At 43.3% G+C, this 21,156-nt stretch overlaps 1 protein-coding gene across 2 annotated transcripts in view; it reads left to right on the top strand.

Annotated features, from left to right (window-relative positions):
• The first annotated feature begins 20,299 nt into the window (after nt 1–20,299).
• Nucleotides 20,300–21,156, top strand: part of RASGEF1C (RasGEF domain family member 1C) — an 89,362-nt gene continuing 88,505 nt past the window's right edge. For both annotated transcript variants that reach the window (XM_079967608.1, XM_079967610.1), the window contains exon 1: nt 20,300–20,600. The gene's annotated coding sequence lies outside the window, so the exon portion shown is untranslated. The remainder of the gene's footprint in view (nt 20,601–21,156) is intronic.

Here is a 21,156-nt window from a genome sequence, read left to right as displayed (position 1 = left end):
GTAGGCTGTGTGTGCTGGTCTTGTCTCTGCCCCTAAATCCCCATTCCTAGCCTGCTCCATCCTCAATGACTGGAAACCCCACAGATCTCTAGACCTGCAGGCTATTATTCTGAGTAGAAACATGTAGGATTGCGCTGTCAGTTTCATTTCATAGGCATTGCTTTAGCCAGATTCTCATAACAGGAGCTTATCACCATTGTATGGGGAAATCGAAGGTGAGGGGGGTGTTTTTTCCTCAGCACTGTTCCTTTTGTTCCCTGGACTATTCAGAACACTTTGTAAACTCATTATTTTCTTTCATGATAGTTATGCAAACGAGTAATGGGGAGGAGGGGGGGCTTTACACTTCACAAACATCATCCAGCCCAAAATGAAGCACATTGATATTTCATTATGTATAATTATAAGTTGCCCCATAACAGGATGTTTTCCCGGCAGCTTTCCAACCACAGAATAAAGCAAATTAAAATTCATTGATGGCAAAATAAAAGTGAACAATTCAAAAATAATGCAGCCTAAAACTCATGGCACAAGGGATGACTCAAGAAATCTAGAACAGTGTTACAATCTATACAGAAAGTATTAAGAGGCCCCCCCCCGGGGGGGGGCTTTGTTTGCTGCCAAAAAGGGAAAACTGCAGACACTAGGCTAGCTCTGCTGCAGAGGGTGTCCTAGAACTGAAATGCCACTACTGAGAAGTCCTTTTCACTAATAGCCACCTGTGTTTTTCATTTGATGGGGCAGCTAACAAAGGCACTCCAAATGGGTCTAGGCAGGGTATATCGTAAGAGGTGGTCCATCAGGTTCCCTGGCCCTATGCAGTGAAGGTTAAGACCAGCACTTTGAATTGGACCCAAGGCCAGTGGACAGAAAACCAATGAAGATGATGAAGCACTGACATGACATATTTATCTTACCCATTCCCAGCTAGCAATCCCACAGGGATGGGGGGTGGGGTTACAAAGAGTGTATTAAACTACTGTAGGGAACTGGGTCTATACTTTGCCAGCAGGTAATGAATGTATGGTGGGCAAAGCACTGAGTGTGGGCCCAATTTATACAATAACAGGCCAACATATCCCCCCTTTTCATCTTTTATTCAGCGTGAGCGTACTGGGAAGAGTTTGTTTGATCTCAGTCAAATCACCATAGATCTGGCTGGGTTCATGATGCCAAGATTGTAAAGGGAAGGGAAGGGGGACTAGGAAAGCCTAATTATGCCCTTCCGTACACAATTGCCTTGTGAAGTAGGCCACGCATGTGCCAAGCTGCCTGGTAATCACTCTCCTCCAGGCCCCAAATGAGAGGGAATTCTGGGACTTTCCAGAAACTCTTAAAGATAGCTTCCAGTTTACTTGACACTCCCTGAGGTAAAATAAAATTGTTTCACCACCAAGATTCCTCTCCATTTACAAGGCAAGCAGAGCTGGTGCCCACCTCTCTGTCTGTCCCAGTGAACAGAGCAGCCTGTTTTTCTCTGTCAACCCCAATTCCTATAGCTCTGTAGCATGAACAAGGTGGCTTAGGCACATGGGGGTTTTTTCCACCAAGCCTGCGAGTTGGCAGCTGTGAACTCAAGACCCAACTTGTCAAATTACATAATGTTTCTTAGGAATGAAAAAGGCAAGGGAGAGAACAAAGGGACAAAGCAAAATACTGAAAGCAAAAGGAACTCTCTAACTCTATCTTATCCTGAACAAGACAAATCGCTCCACCAACTAAGAATGGTCTGAACAAGTTACTGACAAACAGGCTTCTGGTCTCCTCATGAGTAACACAGCATAGCTGGCCAGTTGCAGGGTTTTCTGATGATCCATGAGGGACAAAGGACCATTTTCCTAGTCCTTTTTAAAAGCATTTTAGTGGCAGCTGGCACCTTCTAGCCAATTATATGCCAGGTCACATTTGTCAGGCAGTCTGTAAATACCTGTAGGGAAAGTGGCTGGGACGGCTGACACATTATGGCTACATTGATGTTAATCATCAGGATTTATCAATCTTCCTCTAGACAGGATTTAATTGAGAAATTCTGGGGTGCTTAGGAAGAAGCATGCATTACTCTTGAGGTGTAATGGAGTTTATGGGTCCAGATTTTACCACAATGAGAACATTGCAATATTCTTTATCATCCCTTAATGCAAATCCTTTCACGAGCCTTTAGCCAAAATCACCCGAAAGGAGTGCTGTTGTTTTCAGAGAGTCCTCATGTCTAGTTCTGTTGAAGGCCTTTTCCATCTGCCTTCTTCATAGTCAGCACAATGAGTGGGTTCTTGCAGTCTCCAGACACAAAATGGAGGTCAGTTCCCTAGCTTTTCAAACATGAAAGAAAATAAAAACAGTGCATGTTAATTAAATGTGTCTCTCGTAATAGTGGTGCTTTAATTGCTTCTTTGTCTTTCTCAGTACTAATCCAATTCCCTTTGGTCTTCCAAGTTTAGCCACATACTAATTGGGTTACTGCCTCATGATGAACCAGAGGAGTAATTAATTTTATCACCTTTAAACCTTCAAACAGGCAGCTAGTGAATAAAACTGGGATACTCAGAGCATAGGATAATTTGTTTCTGATTTTCAACACTGGAAGATCCCAAACAATATTTCAATGTGGGAAGATCACAATATGGATATAGTTGCATACTAAATAATGAGCCAATATATCCCATAGTGCTGAAAATGCCATAGAAGAGCCTCCCCAAACCTGGTGCCCTCCAGATGTTTTAGGATGCAAGACTCCCAGGCAGCATGGCCATGCTGCTTGGGGTTGATGGGAGTTGTAGTCCAAAACATCTGGAGGGCAGCAACGTTAGGAATGGTTTGCATAGATACGCCTGATTCCTCTACAACTCTCTCTCTCTCTCTCTCTCTCTCTCTGTGTGTGTGTGTGTGTGTGTGTGTGTTTTCTTTGCCAATTGACCAATCTTGAATTGCTCAGCAGGAAAGATGCACCCTTGACTTAGGTGCATTCCTGCATACCTAGATTCTTCATGAGTTCCAGCTTCACAAATTTTTGTGTTGTTGTTGTTTTTAAAAACCCTACCCTCCAAACCTGATGTGAAAATGTGGAGAACTAAACTAAAGACTAGAAAAATGAGAAGGTGACAGAAACCACTGTCAAACCACAGAACATGGCATATTTACACATCCCAAGTAGTTCTGGGCCTGTCGGTCATGCACTCTGCAAAGGCAATGGAACCCTCCCGGAGCATCAAAATGGCAATGCCCACAAAGGAGCAGTTGGCTTCCAACTGGTTAGTAGTTGGAAGACTTTAGACCCCACTTTAGACCTCACATGTAGTCTGTATGGCTTGAAGCTGGATGTTGCGTGGGTGGCATGTTGCCTGCAGAGGACAAAAGAGATGTGGCGTGAGAATGAGTAATGAGTAGCTATTTCAAAAGAGAATTTCTGAGAAGCAGGGGTTGCTGAGTGAGTAAGCAAGAACGGTTGTTTTTCTAGTCTGTGTGCTTCAGCCTAGCTCCCATTGGCAGTGCCCTTCTTGTCTGTGTGGGATATAATGTGACCCGTCCAGGTAATTTTCTAACTAGTACCTTTACACTATTGATCCCAAAACTATTTTCAGTAACTTACACATGAAAGCATAGCAGCCTTCTCTAGGAGTTCTGTTTTGGAACTAGATAAGCAGCACTTCCTTCAGCAAAACAAAGATGAAGACATGTTCAGACTATCCATTTTTATCTTGTGTTCAGGGGACAGACAGGGAGAAACAAGTGCCCAGTAAGATAGGGTTCCAAGTTTTCTTTGCAAGTTTCACGTGTGCACAGGGAGGGTGATACACATTGCTTAGGTCAGTAGTGGGCAACTTTTGGCCCAAGTTCCATCTCTATGGCCTTCCACAAACTTTATGCAGCCCATGGCCCATTTTCAAAAGCCCTCTACACACAAACAGTGCAGACTTCTGCCAAGATCGGTCTGCTGAGTGAGGTTGGAGATAGGCAGGTACCTTAAAATCCAGGGTTTCCCCTGTGGATGTCTATGGGCAGTTCTCATGTCTATCCTGGGGTGGGGCAGAACTAAATGTTCTCACACTGCTGTAGAGCAACAAAACGTAGTAATGAAATAATATTCTAGTGCTGTCCTTAGGGCAGCAGGGGAAGGTGCTCCAATGGGCTTCATCCAGCCAGTCTGGATAAGGTCCACTGGATTTCCCAGTATTTGGATTTCCCAATATTTTATTTCTGAAGGAAATGCAGCCATAGGAGCCTGTTATACTACTGCCTATATATTACCCTCCCTCCACAGGACAAATAACTTTTCTCCAGAAGCAGGGATATACTTGCATCAGTCCATACTGGAAATGTGTGTGTACTTTTATCTCCTCCCCTCAGAGCTGAGACAATGTTATCCATTCAGAGTATTGACTCACTTAACACAACAAGGAAACTGTCTAGGATCAAAGGGCACATGCAAATGATAAGGCAGATATTTCACACCAGGCATAGAGTGATCATACCAGGAGTGGAGGTTTTCCAGTTGGCAACTATTTGCTTTCTCAGAACTCTCCATATTGGAGGCGGGGGAGGGGAGGGGTTGTTAACAGCTGTGCTAGGACATGATTTGTACTCTCTTGCAGAGTTTGATGGTGACAGGGCTTTAGGAAGTTGTTAAATAACACCACCTGGCATTTACCCTTAAATATGGGCATAGGAGCCAACTCAGGGGGGTTGTGGGTGCTGGGGCACCCACAATAATATAATTGTGGGGGCCTGACATCCACAAAGTCAATGAAAAAAGGCAGCAGGCAGCAGCAGCGCTGCCTCTGAGAGAGAAGCAGTTCAACTCCATCCTCCTCAGCCAGCTAGTGAGGCATCCTAGTGGGGGCTGGGGCTCAGGTGCTGCTGCCTTGCTGGCTGTGGATAGGAGGCGGAAGAGGAGTCCCTGCTGCCGGCCACTACAACATGGAGGAGGGAAGCTGTGGCTCTCTAGATGCTGCTCCCATCATTTCTGGCTGGGGTTGATGGAAGCTGGAGTCCAACAACATCTGGAGAACCATAGGTTCCCCAGTCCTGTGATATGCCATGCAACTTGCTCAGCCTAATAGCAGGATCAGAATGGATCCAGAAAGCATCCTGTTCATGCCCAAGCAACATATTATTAATGCTGGAATGAGAGTAGCTGTTTACACATCACCAGGAGAAGGAGAAGGAGGAGGAGGAGGAGGAGGAGGAGAAGGAGAAGGAGAAGGAGGAGGAGGAGGAGGAGGAGGAGGAGGAAGAGGAGGAGGAGGAGGAGGAGATGGAGGAGAACAGCAGCAGCAGCAGCAACACCACCAACACCAACACCACCACAAAAGAGGATACAGATTTGCATAGAGGGTTGCCATATGTCCGGAATTTCCCAGACATACCCAGAATTCTGTAGTCAGAAGCAGTGTCTGGGTGGAAATTGGCAACATGTCTGGGAAAATCTGGACGTATGGCAACCCATGTAGCTGGTGTAGTTTCTGCCGATTTCCCTTAAAAATAGATCAAAACCGTCATGTTTTTGTGATTTTGCCAAGAAAAGCTCAACAATGTTGGGCATAAACCTGTGTTCAGATTTCCACTCTTTGAAATATGGCAACCCTATATTTGCACATGCTACTAATGTATAGCCGCACATTTAGAACTAATCACTTTATTTATATAGAAGTACAATACTTCTCACCACAGCAAGAAAGGCTGTGACTAGGTAATCTATGCACCTGCTCGGTCTGCCAAGTGCTAATTTACTGCTGATGAACATCTTTGGGGGCTCTGCTCTCTGACAGCCCCTCAAACAGAGGACCTTCCTCGATAAATAGTACATCTGGTCACCCTAGCAACAACCAGACATTTCTGATGTAAGCACGAAATCCCATTCAAATTTGTCAGGAACAGGAGCAGTGTTTCTTTTGTGCTTCAAATCACTAGGGGAGATTTCTCGGTCTCTCTTAAAGGCCAGCAATTTGCCACTTCACCAAGACTGCAATCCTGTACGCATTTGCTTGGGAGAGAGACTTGTTGAACTCAGGTGGGGCTCACTTCTGAATAGGCATGTATGGGATTGTCCTTTAATGCATTTTCCTTCATCTGTTGGTTGACTTATCTTCAATCTGGAAAGGGCCTTTTGCCCTCTGTTAAGCCTTCAAAGCCATTAGCATCATTATTCAGATTCATTATGGGTAAGGCAGAGAATTCTTAGTTTAAGAAAGGACATCACTTTATGCATTTTAAATTGAAAGACCAACCCCTCTGACAAAAATACTTCTTCTCTCTTGGGTAAATTAAGACACAGGCATAAAATAAAGTTGAAGCAGATCTCCCAGGAAAACAACAAAGCAGGAGTTCAACTCAGTGCCCTCTAGAGAAAGGTTACCAGATTTTTTTCAATAAATATGGGCACACTTTTCAAAATAAAATTATTTAATCATTTTTTCGATACAAACATCAACCGCAAAAGACACATACAACAAAAAACCATAATAACAATAATAACACAATTTGACAATTCAGATTTGAATACACTGATAGGTATTCAATGACTACCCCTTTTTAAACAATATTTTCCCACCTCTCTCTCCTCCCCCTACTTCCCACCACTATCCACCTTATCGCTTAAATATTCATTCCAGATTTCTTTATATTTATCCATTCTTATTTTGCATAGACATGCAATTTGTTCGTATGTAGCTAATCTGTCCATATTATCAATCCATGTGCTCAATGGAATCGTTTTGCGGCACTTCCAATTCATCAAAACAATATTTTTTGCTTATAATATAGCACGGTACATCCATATCTTTTTTACCCCAGTGACACTTTTCAACTTCCTACTAAATAGATGGAATTTGTCAGGGGACTGATTTGTGAATCCGGGGACTGTCCCCAGGAAACGGGGACGTCTGGTAACCTTACTCTACAGCCTAAGATTACAGTAAAGGGACCCCTGACCATTAGGTCCAGTCGTGGATGACTCTGGGGTTGCGGCGCTCATCTCACAGAGAACAGAAATGCCATTTACCTTCCCGCTGGTCTACTTGCACTTTGATGTGCTTTCGAACTGTTAGGTTGGTAGGAGCAGGGCCCAAGCAATGGGAGCTCACCCTGTTGTGGGGATTTGAACTGCCAACCTTCTGATCAGCAAGCCCTAGGCTCTGTGGTTTTAACCCACAGTGCCACCCGCGTCCCTTAAGATTACAGTAGCGCCTTTCAATTTTGTGTTCTAGATACTTATCTCAGTTCTAGTTGTGCAATTCCCTTTTCATTAAGGCAGTTAAACATGACTGAGATCCCAGCCTTTGTTTTGCCTTCCTAAAGAGAGGCCAAAGTCCAGTCCTATGAATGTCATGATTTTTCCTCTGTTGAAGGAGAAGCAAATTCCAGGAAACCTGCATTGGTGTTTGATTCAACAGGCAACTCGCTCAGCTTGTTAACATTTTCATCTTTTTTCAGAAACATGGAAACTGATCCAAGAAACATCCTTTTCAGGCCGGAGCAATAGCCAGACAGCTCTAATTAAGTGTGATGACAAAATAGGAGGCCTTCTGTGTAATTACAGCAGCTACACCACCTGCCTGTAATTAAGCTGCCAAAACATTTGGTGCGAAATGGCATAAAGATTTTTTAAAAAATATAGTAGGTCCTGCTTAGTCAGAGCATGTCCATCCTCACATAATTAACTTTAACAAAGAGCATATCATTTAATTTCTTGATGGATTGACTATTTATCGTAGCATTTGACCTGAACAAGATGCCAGCCTAACACTGATTGAAAGAGCAGAAACAGATTAAAGAAGTGTAGGGAAGCTATGGTGTGAGTGTGTTTAAAGAAGGCTTCATTTTATCCCTGAGTTACATTTTTTACATAGTCCCAACACAGAGAAGCCTTGAAGCCACAAAGAACTTGCTGGACATTATTAAGAGAATTGTCGGGAAACTCAATTGTGCAGCATCCTGGGGTGGAGGGAAGAAATGTTAAAGTCACAGCTAAGGAAAATCAAACTTCAGCATTACTACTACTACTACTATTAATTTATTAAATTTATATCTTGCCCTTCCTCCCAAAGGAGTCCAGGGTGGCAAATACCAAAATGATAAAACCATACCAAAATTTAAAACATTTTTTTTAACCCTAGAAATGAAGAATATCTAAAAACATGTAATACAGTCACATACCCTCACAATCACTGCTATGTTTCTAGAAAAAGAGGTGCCAAATCTCACCTTGAACACCTCCCTTGCTCTCTTATAATGGCAATGGCGCCCACCTGAGAGGTGCCAGAACTAATTCCCAGTGAGTTCCGGCTGAAAAAAAAGCCCTGTTCACAGCTAATAATTTATCAGCCATCGGCCACCAATCTGGTGCCCTCTGTTTATTTATATTCTAGGAAATTTTCCAAGATGCAGCATGACGAAGGATGATGGGATTGTAGAAGGTCTACTGGGCATGTCTTATTTGAGCTCAGTAGCACTCACTGTATCAGACGCTGCATGCAACAATTAATGTTCTTATATGAAGGTGTAGCTTGTCAGAATGCCTAGTGGCATCTGCTTTAAGCTTGCGTTCATTTTGGCACAATCAAACAAAATGGAGATTGTTTTCTGCAGTAAGCAGGAGTACAGAAGGAGGCTTTTAAAAAAAGAAAGAAAGACACCTGGTCCAGTTTCTGCCAAGTCTGCATCATGGTAAGCCTAGGGCTGCAGGGTTCCCTGTATCATCACGTCTGATGAGATGAGAACACCTAATCTTTTTTCATTAGAAGAAAGCTAACAACTGAGGCTGTGCCTGGCAATGCTCCTGTGTTTGGCAGCTACTTGCTGTTACAGCAGTAGGTGAGAGAGCAGTATTTGCTTCCTTATTTTACTGTTGGAATGCCTCTTGAATCTGTCAGGTTAGATAATCAATTATAGTCCATAGTTCCTTCTGAAACTAGTGGCTTTGATTCTTAACTGGATGCAGAATAGATAGATAAGCCTCTGACAATCACTTCAAAGCATTTATGTGCTAGCTTTAGACTTCAATTCTGCCCCCCCCTTCATTTTCCAGACTCAGATAATGTGAAAGAACAAATCACATTCTTCAGCCAAATGATTTTTCAGAACTTGGTTTTTTGGATTGCTGAATTGCTAATATTCACCCAACTTTAAAAACTGTGTACGAGATTTTGGTATAATCAAAGGAGATCAACATGTAATGTGCACACACCTGTTATACAAGTCAACATTTGAAAATATGCTATGCGCCGTGAATGCAAATAAATTTAAGATATCCCCAGCAACATGAAACGCAGTGCCCAGTGAGTGGTACCACCATTAGAGTTGGAGGAGTCTTTTGAGGAATGCAACTTACTTCTCAGGAAATATTATAGAAGGATTCCGGCCTTTGGGGATGAGCACTGCTGTATATAAAGCACTATACAGTGTCATGTGACTGGACATCTTAATTCCATTCCCAACTGATGGAAAAGCAATGTCACAGCAATGCTAAAGGATCGCCATGTGAAGAAGACAGGACGAAATCAGGATGACAACACTGCTGAAACAGCTAGAATATAGATTTATGAAACCAAGAAAAGAAAAAAAGTGGTTGTTAAAAAACTAAAAATTGTTGTTACTAAATCTGGATCTTTCTTGGACTGCTTTTGGATCTAAATTTAGCTACTTCAGGTGGCGCTGTGGGTTAAAGCCTCAGCGCCTAGGGCTTGCCGATCGAAAGGTCGGCGGTTCGAATCCCTGCGGCGGGGTGCGCTCCCACTGCTCGGTCCCAGCGCCTGCCAACCTAGCAGTTCGAAAGCACCCCCGGGTGCAAGTAGATAAATAGGGACCGCTTACCAGCGGGAAGGTAAACGGCGTTTCCGTGTGCGGCTCTGGCTCTGGCTCTGGCTCTGGCCAGAGCAGCGATGTCACGCTGGCCACGTGACCCGGAAGTGTCTCCGGACAGCGCTGGCCCCTGGCCTCTTAAGTGAGATGGGCGCACAACCCCAGAGTCTGTCAAGACTGGCCCGTACGGGCAGGGGTACCTTTACCTTTACCTTTTACCTATTTTCAAGTTAATAGAGTCAGCAATAATACTGGAAATGGACCAGTGCACTCTTCCCATCTGTTACTTCCTGCTTACCAAACAAACTCCTTCCTCCATCAAGCTGGAGACTGAGGAACTGCATACCCTCCAACATTTCTCTGATGAAAATAGGGACATCCCCCTCCATAATGATCATTTTACATCTTATTGGGTTGCCCCAGCATTCTGGGCAGCTTGCAACATATATAAAAACATAATAAATTATTAAACATTTTTAAAAACTTCCCTATACAGGATTGCCTTCAGACAGCTTGGGGGTTGAATAGCTCCATTCTGTTCAACATTTCTCCAATGAAAATAGGGGAAAGTGGGACGTTCCGGGATCAAATCAGAAACTGGGATGACTTCTCTAAATCAGGGACGTCCCTAGAAAATAGGGACACTGGAAATAGGGTCTGGAATTATCAAAGACCTCATTACGTCCAAGGTCATCCTTTAGCTTGTAACAGTATCTTTACCAGAAGGAATTCCTGTGCAGTTACAGCATTTATACAATGCTTCTTTCCTGACCACCATCCCCATTGTGTTACTTTCCCTTCCCTGTAATGCAGCAAACTAAGAAATAATACAAGAAGAATCCCCCCCCCTGTAAATAAGCTGCCTTCTTCATAATTACAGTAATCTCCAGGCATCCTGAGGCAGTTTTCCATTTATCAGACACATTACTTATCTCCAACTCCCTTATTGCAAATATTAGTTCAGCTGTGTTGTAAACTTTAATGGATTTTCTAAATAAAAGTCCAAAGACCTATGGCCTCGTGAAAGGCAGAAAGAGTTCCCCAGTGTCTTGGAAATTCTTCAGCTACAGTACAAGGTAAATGTTATAGAAAGCCATGTTAAAGTGAGGTGGCATTGGACAAGAATGCAACGAGAATAACGTTACGATCAAAAATTAAATAACACCTGCACCTCAAAAGCATGAAATTACTAAGGTCTTATATACATTAGAACCCATCTATTCAGTTATGTTTCAGTGAACAATCTTTTAAGATTGGTTGAGAATGTCCTCTCAATTATTAGATTATTAGGAAACAGAGCTAATTTAGCAACAATAACAGGCACTCCCATAGATACCCTGGTGACCATTTTACAATGAAGAACACTCACTTGAACAAGGAAGAATTGGCGCTTCAAGAGCAAAGTTGCAGCTTCATGGGTTTTTCTTTTTTAAGAAACAGCACATTAATGCAGCAACCAAACAAAATGGACTTGCGGAATTGATGGGGACCAGAAACTGATCTGTCCATCTCTACTTGCCACACAGGCTATCGCCACCCATTCATAATTGTTATGGGTTGCTCATAAATGCTCCTCTACGGGAAATGATTTGTTTTATTTACCTTTGCACACATTTAGTTCCATGTATGACCTGGTAATGAGATCTTGCTCCTTCTGACTGTCCTCTTCCCATACTGCAACACTATCTTCCAACAACTGTGTAGTGAATGATACATTCGTACAGGGGCCAGAGAATACACAGATCAATTAGTGTGCTGAGTTATCTGTATTCTCCACTTCATTCATGCTAAATGGGACTTACATGCATATTTTCATATATAAATCTCTTATCCAGCATGCAGACACTGGGAGTGGGGTGGGGATTCCAGAATTTGGTTGGCTGCCATAATCCATTGTGCCCCGAAATGAAAATTTGCTTAGGGAGCTTTTAACTCTCATTTTAAAGATGAGCAAATTTGGGGTCATGAAAGTCCCATAACTTTCACACACTTGGCCCTAGTAAGGTGGGATGTGAATAACTAGTAAGGTGGGATGTGAATAAATTATTTTCCAGAGAGAAAGAGATTATTTTGCATCCTTTATTTTGGAGGCATGCAGGGGAAGCATCTTTATTCAAAAGGCACAAGCTCATTATAGGATTGCAGGAACAGGCATTTAAAATTGCTGGAGGAGCGTGTTTTTGAAATTATTTGCCTCTGCCACTGGGAAACCCATCTGGTGTGTGGTATGCATCTGTGTCCTCCCTTACTTATCTGTCTGGGCAAGCTGTTTTGCTATTAGTCACTGAGTAGCAGCGTCTTATTCTGCCCAAGTAATTTGTTTTGCCCATTGTTGATCATCTTCATAATTAACTTGGCCAGCCTAGTACTGGCTGTCTGCCATAATTAACCAAATGTTTCTGGCTGTGTTTTGGGTCCATGTTTAAGAACAAATCGGGTTATTTAAAGAGTGTCATGAACATCACCTTCAAGCCTATAAACAGTTGTCTCTGAGTATGACCCTGTGTTCCATTCTGCTTCACCCAAGTTTCACCATCATTATATTTGTTCCAAACTATCTGCTTCTTTGTACAGTGGTACCTTGGGTTACATACGCTTCAGGTTACATACGCTTCAGGTTACAGACTCCACTAACCCAGAAATATTACCTTGGGTTAAGAACTTTGCTTCAGGATGAGAACAGAAATTGTGCTCCGGCGGCACAGCGGCAGCAGGAGGCCCCATTAGCTAAAGTGGTGCTTCAGGTTAAGAACAGTTTCAGGTTAAGAACAGACCTCCAGAACGAATTAAGTTCTTAACATGAGGTACCACTGTAAAGTCAAGTGGGATGTCCTCCAGGTGCCTAAATGGATGGAGCAGGGTAGGAGAGTCTCTTCTTGGTGTTGAAGACTAAGGCTTGTGCACAGACTGCCCAATTCATCCTGTGGGCCTGATGTGTGGTCCCCGGATCAGGCGGATTTACTCTGTGCCATCTTGGTAGATGTCCACCCCACCTTGGACCCATCATCAAAACAATTCAGGGATATGGATAAGGGTTTTTAAAGGGTTTAAAAACCACCCATCCACTAGTCCCCAGAAGCTTGTGTGTGTGTGTGTGTGCATGTTTAGTGCACCTCAGGAACGACTGTAAGTTGTTGCTTTGTCAATAAAAGAAACCACCCATTTGTGCTGGGTGTGCTCAGGGCTCTAGTATGGGAATGCTAAAATTTTGTTGATCGGGTGACCTTTAAGAACATCTCCCTTTTAGTTTTGAGGAATTCAGGTTACCTAAGGTTAAAAAACGACTCCAGGTCATCCGCTATGATCCTGAGCCTACCCAGATGACTGCATTTTTGAAAACTTACATGCTCATTTCTTTCATCTGTTTGGCCCTCTGATTTCCCTCATTTTGAGGGACAGGATATCGATTTGTAAAATTGCCCACCTTTTCTAAATGGATTGCAATAGCAAAGATATTTGGATAGCGAGATTTGCATGAGGAGAGTTGTTTTGTATTGCCACGATGTGATGAATCCCAACTTTAGTGTCTTTGTTAATATGCTGTAGTGCTTGCCTCAATGATTTGTCAGCATGCCTGTTTTCCTTTAAGCGTAAACTCCCTGGGCAAATCAACAAGGTTTGTCTTCCATTTGGAATGCATCTCACATATTTACTACTGAGAACAGAATAGCACAGGCCTTGGATTTATGATCACATCGACACGGAATAATGTGCACTGAAAGGTTTGCACGGCTGTTGTTTGTCTTTCCCTCTTTAATGCTCCTTTTCATTTAAGGCTTAACCAGATTGTGTTTAGTGCTGTCCAGATTTCCCCTTGCTTTTATGGCCTCCATTGAACATCTTTGTTACCCAATCAACTCTTGATGCTTCATCATATCTAGACTGATATATATTCTTATTACTATCACTGGGTTGTTGGTTGTTGTTTTTTTTAAAGCAGGTCATTCTAAATCCGCATACCTACTGAGAACTTTATTTCTCCTAATAGTGCTTTCTAGTTTGCCCAGATAGGTTACAATTCTTCTGTTGCTAGAACTTTTTTAATGCCTTTCTGCTCTTTGGGTTTTACTACCTATTTTATTTTATTTCTCACTGCTGCTACTGTTTCCCGGTTGCTTGAAATGAATACTGAATGTAGTCTTTTCTCTCCACTCACTGAATTCCTTGCGTGCCACAACCATTACAAATTTCTATTTCTGATCTTACTTTTTTTTTCTATATCGCATGGCCATGTAGCTACTGAAGGCAGTTCAATGGAAATTCATTTTCACACACACGCTTCTTTCCCATTTTTATTCTGTGCCTTTTCTCTCCCATATGTTTGTGTTGTTCTTTCCCCCTTTTTGATGGCTTGATAAGCAAAAGTTTGTCGATACTCTGTTCTTCCCCCTCTTCCTCCCTCCCTTCAGCTTCAGGAAAATACCTAAGCTTATGAGCAACCTCCCTCCAGATCTCCAAATCTGGAAGGGGTATCAGCAGAATCAATAATTGCTTTTTTGTCTTTTTTTAAAGCTTTCTTGGGACAGAAAACAATACTACAGGAAGACAGAAAAAGACCATGCTTTGTACAGGGAAGGAAAGGGCTGAACACCCTTAATGCCTGATTTTGGAGAGGCCTAACACAATACAAAGGACCCCTTGTCCCTTGTTGACAGGTGGCTGACATGCCTCAACCACACAGAGTTAAAAGAAGTGAAGGAAATAAGCATTCTGCCATTATAGACCTAAATGATCACTAAAAATGTATCTTTTCCTTTGTGTTATTGTAGGGCTGCCATATTCCCGGATTTTCCTGGACAATACCGGGATTTCAAAGGTGGAATGGACGTCTGTGGGGAATTTCTGAGTTCTTTTTGGATGTCCTGGTTTTTACTTTTTGAAATATTGCAAATCTAGATTGTGGAGGAACTACTAATCATAGGCACGTTTTTAAAAAGTTGGGCTTCAGAATATCTCATATCATGGAATGAAAGGGTTGTATCCAATATTACAGCAGACCCACTGACATTAATGGCCATAGCTGACTAAGTTCAATTATTTCCCCTGAGTTTACTCTGAGTAGAACCTATTTGAATACAACTCCATGTTTACATAATTTGAACTATCTTCCCTTTGAATGGAAGATAGCCTGCCATACCCCCTTCTTTCTCTTGCTTGCTCACTCAGACAGAATCACACCACAAGATTTAATGCCAACAAATCAAAATACCAAGTTCTCTGGAGCTTGACTAACAAGACATTCTTTCTTAGTGGAATGTTCGTCATTCACTTAGAATCTCAGGCACTCTTGGGACTGCAGTTGACAAAACAGAATTTGTACATGGTGCCTTGTTTACTGCTAGATACCTTTGACAGATACCCTTTCTGGTCATCCCAGATACAGCTTCTGTTAGAGGAACTGGCTGAACTTTGTAATTATTTTTCTCCTTGCTCTTGAAGATAAAAAAAATCCTTCTAATAGATTATTTACTTCCCTTCAGTACTCCTCTAAATAAAAATGTATTTCATTTGCAGTTTAGTATAGGTTGACTTCAGGACAACATATTAAATAAATATGTGCTTATTCTTATTAGAATATTTATTTTTCTGCAGAAAGAAAAAATATATGAATGTTTCTTCTATAACCAATTTCTTCTATATTTTTACAATCATTTCTTTTACCTAAGCTAATGTAAGGAACTCTTCTTACTCCTTGATTATTTATTGATAAAGTATCTTGGCATGGTTAGTTTTTTCACTCTCTCATTTTGCTAGAGATGTGTTATGTAAAATCACATGTCTCACCGGTGTATGATTTACAAAAAATATATTAAAACCCTACTGATATTTTTATCAGTTAAAAATGCTCTTGTTTTGTGAGAACACAACTGCTAAATATTACTGAACACCACTATCTAGTACCTCTAAATATCTAGTGTTTCTGCTACCTTTTTGCCAAGAAATCGTGTTCAAGGATATCACAATATATGCAGTAGACAAACAAACAGCAATACACAAAAATAACCAAATAAGAATTCTGTAGCAATATGTTCCTAATATAGTGTTAACATTTTCAATAATTACAACACTTTTTTAAAAAATCAAATCAAAATATCTGCATCTATATTAACCTTATAAAAGCATCATCAACAATCAGATCAGTAATATGAGTTATTGAAACTCAATAAACAGCTGTCACATACTACATGCAGAACTCATCACACTTCTCTGCTGCACACACACACACACACACACACACACACAGGCACACACCCCTCTGGTCATCTATGTAGGAAAGGTTTCACGTGAAATCTGCCCTCAGAAGCCAATTCCAAAGCAAATTTTTCGTCTCTTATTTGGAAATTAATCTTGTTTCCTCCAAGGACATAATTGTTGCAGCAAAAGGGTTTATACCTAACCAGTGCAAAAATGAATGTTTAAACAGAACATTTAATGATGGCTGATGTCCTGCTTAACAGGATCTCCAATTAGCAGCTTCATTGAAGTTTCTTATCAGCAAATTAGATTACTAGTGTAAAGAAATCTGTTCTGCCTTATCACTCCCATTCAAATTGCATAATTAGTGATACACTTGTTACTATCACTTTGCTACCATCTGCAGAACAGAGGAAACAGAAATATTCATACTACTGATGAGCCAAAGTTTGGATATTCCACAGATTTGTCTGATTTTATTCAAACAATGATAAATACTCCCACGTGATAAATCTCAAACCAAAGTTTTTACCAACAAAGATGTGGTTCACTGATAAACAAAGCAATCAAGAATAAGTCCATTCCACATGCTTTAAAAAATGTGATACCAACTCATTATACACTATAGGACAGATCCTGAAGCTGAGACTCCAATACTTTGGCCACCTCATGAAAAGAGAAGACTCCCTGGAAAAGACCCTGATGTTGGGAAAGATTGAGGGCACAAGGAGAAGGGGACGACAGAGGATGAGATGGTTGGACAGTGTTCTCGAAGCTACGAACATGAGTTTGACCAAACTGTGGGAGGCAGTGGAAGACAGGAGTGCCTGGCATGCTCTGGTCCATGTAGTCTGGTCTCCTTGTACACTCAATCTTTCCCAACATCAGGGTCTTTTCCAGGGAGTCTTCTCTTCTCATGAGGTGGCCAAAGTATTGGAGCCTCAGCTTCAGGATCTGTCCTTCCAGTGAGCACTCAGGGCTGATTTCCTTAAGAATGGATACGTTTGATCTTCTTGCAGTGCATGGGACTCTCAACAGTCTCCTCCAGCACCATAATTCAAAAGCATCAATTCTTCAGTGATCAGCCTTCTTTATGGTCCAGCTCTCACTTTTTTGGAACTATTCTTAGTGCTGTTTATCTTCTGTACAGATCCCAGGCTGGAGCTGTTTTGTCCAGCCAGAAGCACTAAAGTCCTATTCTGTATTATAATGTTCAACTTCAATGAATCACATCCCATGAATTCCAGCTGGTGGTCATCATGAGCAGATTATTTCCACAGAAGCTTTGGGCTGGAGTAAAATTCTTAGGCGATACAAGCCCTCTGAGCTGTGGTCTGAATTTCTTGTAGCTATCCCAAATGAAGACTTTTGTTGAATGGCCTGAAAAGCAGCTCGTTATTTCATCCTTCTCAACTGCACCATTGTTCAAGTCCAGAGAGAAAATAGAAACTGCTCTGTGAAGATGAGATTCTTCCCAGATAAGGGGACATTGGAATTAAGTATAAAAATAGTCTGCAATTAAAAAGACCACAACTGGTCCAGGGACCCCGTCAATACATTTGTCATCAACAAATTCTACTTTTGTTTGTAGGGGACTTTTCTGACTTTTATCACGGTTACATGAGGTCACCCTTGCAATCGCACATTGTGTCCTTTAACTTAGAACTTCACTCATAGTTAAAACTGGCATTTAAGTGCAATCTTTCTTGTAATTTCTCTCCATCCACCCAGTATTTCCTTTCCTCCTTTTCTAGAAGTTTTCTAGCCTTTTCTTGTCATTTTTCTCTGTTTGCTGATTATCTTTGTTCATTTGACTAGATCTGCTGTTTCTTACACTGACCAGTTGCCAAATATTTTCTTCTACTGCTCTTAAGAAAGAGGCTACAGGAGCATTAACAAAGTATACAAATTTCCAAAAACAAGTACAGTTGCCTCCCTTTGTAATGAGAGTCTTCCTGTCATTTATCATCCAGTTGACTCAACTGTTTCTCTCAGCATTTCAGTGCTTTCCTCTATGTAATCCCTTGTGGCTCTCTATCAACCCAGTGCTGTGCTCTATTGTAGAAAAGGCAACAGAGCATAACATCAGGACTAGATTCCCAGAGCTAATGCATAAGGCTATTTCATCTGGGTTTTGCAAGAAGCGAGCTCTGTCATGTATTCTGGGGGCATTAGGGGCAAATGGTACTGATACTTCAGGAAATCATCTGAATAGCCAAGGATCAATTTACAGGGGAGCTGTTTTCAACTAAAAATTAGTAAATCCTTTTGCAAGCAACTGTTAATTGTAGCTCACTCTTCCTTCTTCGGCCATAGCCACAAAATAAGGGGCCAAATGCAGAACCCTTTCCCAATGAGAGCACAACACAAATTTCTGGATGGGTAAGTTGCCATAGCAAATAGAAACGTAATTGCACATATATTTAAAAATGTATTCCAAAAACGGAAAAGCAATCCCCTAGTGGTGGATTTGCTGTCAAAATCCTTGATGGAGAATCATGCTGTTACGAAGCCTTTGCTTCACAGTTTGATGCTTGCATTGCAATTAGCACATCCTGCATCACAAGAGCCAGGAACTTGCTTCCGCCTCCTTCCCTGACACTGCAGAGCAAACCTTACACAGAGGCAGAAGGCAACCCTGTAGCCCAGTAGGCAGGTAAGGTGAACAAACCGAGCAATACCTGGGCCACCTGAGATGCTTAAGGAACAGCACCTGTGGGCATTTTAGCTATGAGATCAAGCCTTCCATATTTGTATAAAGCAGCTAGAAAATATTAACATGATGCTCTGTAGTTTCAAGGGTGGAAACTGCTATTTAGAAAGGAAAAGAAAAACAAGTGCCAGTGCTCCTGGGTCTTGTGATGAAGGTGCTAATTGCAATGCAGGCATCAAACAGTGAAGCAGCCAGATGGATCTTGCTTCAGACGAGCAGCATGGATGGATGCCATATAAAACTGAATGCAGGTGGTGATGTATAGTCCATGTGCAGCAGCACATTGTGTGCCTTGGCTGCTGTCCAGTGTAGCAAACCATAGACAGGGGGGTTTGTACTGGTGTATGGGCAGGGGAGCAGTGACATAGGGAGATTTCTGTAGCATCAGCACAAGCTGCCTTGTGGGTTCATTTCCAAGACCAGAGCTTCACATCAGTTTGTGCCTGGGTGCAACTGGCCACATTTTGCACAGCATAAAAAAAAAGTGCTTCCTTCTTCCCTCTCATGTGCCAATTCCATATTCCCAAATAGGTATGCAAAATTGGGAGGCAATTTCAAACCAGATCAGATATGAGAGGCAAACTAACAACAATTTTTGTCATCACAAACTACACTTATGGCAACTGGGAAAGAAGAATCTGTCCAAAATAGGGGAAGAAGGAGAATGAAACCCAATGGCATATCCCTGGTCTTCAGACATAGTTTGCAGGTTCACTGCTCACTAAGAACTAAACCTGCTGCCACTTCGCAGTGTGTTACCGACAAGTGTAAAGGCATTGGGATGGCCGGTGCTTAATCATTTTATTCAATTAAATTGTATATCTATTAATTTGAAAGAAATTAAAGAACTCTCCCCATCTGGCTACCCATATTTGCATATATTGTATAACTGAAGGGCCTCACCACAGAATTTCTGGCAGTAGGCCTATATATTGTCTCACCAGTTTCCCAAGGCGGCTTATTCATGCCGACTCAAATTATGCATAATAAACACCATCACTTCAGTCCTCTTTACAGAGCTAGAGAGGCCGAGCAGCTAAGGAGTTCTGAGTCTGGCTAGTTCCTGACTGCCTGTAAACCCTCTACGTTCAAAATGAGTGCTGTTTATTGCAGAGCTCCTACATGTGTCACCCTTGGGGGTGCAACGAGGAATGTGTCCTGGGCAACATGACCCTTTCCCGCTCTTCTGCCCCCCAGCCCAGCAGAAGAAAACAGCAGCTGCCCCCAGGCTTAGGGCACCGTCGCCTTCTCCTTCTACATGACCGAGACGGGGGTTTTGTGAGGCAGCCAATCAGCGCCTGTCCTAAAGGCGCGAACCACTGAAAACCCACAAATGGGGCAAAAGAGGGCGGCGGGCCGGAGCTGGAGCTTGTAAGCCACCGCTTTGCGCGGCCTGCACCTGCCCGCGCAGGAAGGCGGGCGGGCAGGCGCTCCCCTCCCCTATTGGCTGCCGGCGCCTACAACGGCACGCGCCCGCGAGCAAGCCGCGCGCTCCCCTTCCGCTCAGTTGAGGTATGTTTTAAAAAGGCGGGAGGGCCCAGCACCGTGCCGAGCTTTCTGGCCGCCGCGGTTCTGGCGCACGGCAGCCAGGCGGCGCTATGCGCTCCGCTTGGAGCGGCGAGGTGCCGCATGCAAGTGGAGAAACGCAGCCTCTTGCAGCAGCAGCAGCAGCTCGATAAGCGCCGTGGAAGCGGATGGAATAGTAACCGGGCACGGGCGGGCGCCTGAGGAGACAGCGCGCGCGGAGTTTCTGGGCACCTGAGCAGGAGGAAGGAGGGATTCGGTGGGGATTGTTGCAAGCGGCGGATGCGGCCGAGGATTTAACCCCAGCTGGGACTTGCTGGCTGCCCTCGACGCCCATGGCTTGGCACAGCGGGGCGGGGAGTGCATAGCTCCGGTGAGTGCAGGCGGATTTTCTCGCTTCGGACTTCTTCTCTCAGACTGGGAAAGTGGGTGAGCCGAGGAAGGAGAGGTCTTCGTTTGCGGGGCGCATTCCAGATCCGTTTCTGGAAACCGAACGCGCGCGCGCGCGCACCTTCCCTTCCTTCTGTCCAGATCCCACCTCGATAGAAGGCAGCCCTGCTTGAAAACTCCGAGCGGCTGGGAACGTGCCGAGCCTTTCCTGCCTCCCGCAGAGGCAGGTTGCTGCCGCTCCGGCTTCGCGCTTTGGCTCGGGTGGGCGGCGTGGCCTCCGGAGGGGACTCCGCACCTTGCGCCGGGGGAGCGAGCGAGCGAGCGAGCGAGCAACCGCTCGGCTGGGCAGGCGCGGGGCTCGGAAGCGGCGTTTGACCACAGGCCAAGCCCCGACCCCGGCCCGGTGGGCACGCCAATTCCGGGGCATAATAGACTGATCCAGGCATTGTTTGGGGCGGCCGGGGGCGGGCACGCAGCTGAGGAACGTGGCGGGCCTTTTAACCCTATAGCCATTACTCAACGGCGCAAACTTTTAATTT

This window comes from Podarcis cretensis (assembly GCF_951804945.1).
Source record: "Podarcis cretensis genome assembly, chromosome: 2".
NCBI lineage: Eukaryota > Metazoa > Chordata > Lepidosauria > Squamata > Lacertidae > Podarcis > Podarcis cretensis.
The sequence above is the reverse complement of the archived record's forward strand: the minus strand, read 5'-3'. Positions and strand labels throughout refer to the sequence as shown.